Genomic DNA, 2504 nt, shown 5'->3' on the forward strand with positions numbered 1-2504 from the left:
AGAGAGTGCGAGACAGAAAGATACAAACGTCACAAATTATAACTCGAGTGATATCACTAGATGCAACTTTCTTGTGTGCGGATCATAAATTTTAACCCATCAGCATTGGTTGTAACAAGGATCTAGCAGAAATAATTTTCTACTTTTTTCTGGTTCCTTTTTTGTTTATGATGGCTTAGGCGCTCTTGTTTGCTCCTTCCTTATCAATATAAAAGACAAAGATTTTGCCTCATCTCAAAACAAAAATACACCAGCCATTACTTAGCATACCAATCTTTCCATTTACTGTCTGATGAATATCCAGATCCTAGCAACTATTGTACATGTTCAGTAGAATGGTACAACACAATGCTTTCCAAGCAAGTCATTTTCTTTTGCCCCAATATTTCTTCAATGTAAAATCCATTCAATGGCAGGCAAAATTAAGCTCCAAGGAGAAGGAAAAAAAATACCGAAGAGGGCGAAAGGCTCCTTAATGACTTGTTGCTGGCTCAAATCTTTCAGGCCCTAAGCCTCCCCTTGCGCCCCCGGTTCTGCAAAGAAGAATGGTTAGCAAAGAGATCGGCATGATATTTATTTAGATTGGTTGGAATTGGATTTGTGGGTAGCAAGTTAGCAACTTAGCATGACATGATAGCAGTCCATAAAACTACATGGAATATATAAGAAATTATTGAACCACAATACATTCACAATCTGAACCAGACCATTACAGTTCTTACTTACTTTCTTGTAATTTTCAGTGGTTCCAACCATAATCATTTTTTCTGCACTGCAGCTAGGTCTTTAACATGTCTTAACACTTGGAGACTGCAGGGATGTTTCATATAAACCTTTATTAGTTGAAGCCTTCAAAAGTAAGTTTCCGATTGTGAATGTATTGTGGTTCAATAAGTTTCAGATTTTGCCCGTAACCACTGGTCTCTACATGAAAAACTGCAAATGAACTTATTACAAAAGTAAGTTTCCAAAGATATTCCCCAACTGATATTTAAGCACCGACTTCCTTTGCTACTAAACTTCCATACACGATTAATCATATATTAACAACGCTTCAGTCCATGCATTGGTGTACCTATTATGTGTTCTCTATATAGATATTAAAATTTAATATTTGTAGCATAATGTGTTTAACAGCAAAACAATTTTTCCCAGAAGAAAGTGAATGCAATATTCACTTACAATGCTACTGCAGGCTGCAGCTCTAGGTACCTCTGCTGCCAAGATACACTACCCCCCTCCAGTACAAACGCCTCAGCCTGCAAAATTGAATTTAAACACGAATCTATGCATCAACCAAACCCAACAAGGATGACCAATAATATGCGGAACAGTGGAAGAAGAAAGCATACAAAAAGAGCATCTTCAGTATGGACAAAGATAGCAAAAAAAAGATAGCAGTTTCTGATTGAAGGTGCAAAATGTTACAGATGTACGTCACAAACCCTACGAAAAAATGAATTACGATATAATTGACTTGGCATATGCATGACAAAAATTGAGAGAACCTCGTGAGGCTCAGCAATCAAGCAAAAAAAAGGCACTAATCTAAATCAGAACACCAATCTATGGAGATGGAGAGCTCGATAATCTGTGAAACAGTGGAAGAAGAAAGCATACATACCTTTGTTTTTTAGAAAGTTCAGATCCCAACAAGAATGGCCGCATTGGTGGACTATTAGGGGAATTGAATATTATGCAGAATCAAAGAAATTAAGATAGGAAACAAACTGAATATGTACATACATTATCGACCACTATCTTATCAACTCAACTAGGCAGGGGAGGAGGAAGATGCAGCGGTGTGGCTGGTTCTGCACTGGGAGGTATCAGCTGCAGATTAGCCCCCAGTCTCCTGCCCCTCTTTAACATCATATCCTCCCGGCTCCCTCCACCACCACCTCCTTGACTGCCTGCTCCCGCCTCATCCCCTATCCCCCTCTCTCCCTCTCTCTTTCCGCATGTTGAAGGGACGCCCATGACAGCGGGTAGATTCAGCAAGAAGGCGCACGACAGAGGCCGGTCCGATGACCCCGTCGTTCCTCATCATCGTCCCCGTCGGCGAGAAAATGGGGGAGGCATGGTGCCCTCCTGGTACTCTAGAAGCTCTGGATCGTGGCTAGGGCCAGGATGGAATGAGGAACCATGGAGATGGTGGCTTGGGGTGGGGGTGGAACGATAGTGCCGATGGGTCGGTTGGAGAGGATGGCGTCGGTTCCTTCGCGCTGAGCTGCGGGGGACACGTACGGAACACACAGACGTGAAACAGTCGGACGCTGCGAGGCCGGCGACAGCGACCCGCCACTCGCTAAGAAGCCCTCCCAACGCTGGGAGCTTAGTGCTCTTTAAAGATAGCTTCGAGCACTCACACATCGGCAACAGTGCTAGAAAATAGCTTAGTAGTCGGAGGATGTGAATATCTTTTATCTTATCTCCCCGACAATGGCGTCAGAAAATAGCTTAATGTCTACGCACGCTTCTATTCCTGTAGACAGTGTTGGGCC

At 42.8% G+C, this 2504-nt stretch overlaps 1 long non-coding RNA gene across 1 annotated transcript; it reads right to left on the reverse strand.

The window, feature by feature from the left end:
- Positions 1-451: 451 nt before the first annotated feature.
- Positions 452-2295, reverse strand: LOC127333448 (uncharacterized). The gene is made up of 2 exons (XR_007871146.2): positions 1183-2295; positions 452-533 (listed from the first exon to the last, which is right to left on the reverse strand). It is a non-coding gene; the product is annotated as an uncharacterized lncRNA (long non-coding RNA).
- Between the last annotated feature and the right edge of the window lie 209 nt (positions 2296-2504).

The sequence above is a fragment of the Lolium perenne genome, chromosome 2, assembly GCF_019359855.2.
Source record: "Lolium perenne isolate Kyuss_39 chromosome 2, Kyuss_2.0, whole genome shotgun sequence".
NCBI classification, from domain to species: domain Eukaryota; kingdom Viridiplantae; phylum Streptophyta; class Magnoliopsida; order Poales; family Poaceae; genus Lolium; species Lolium perenne.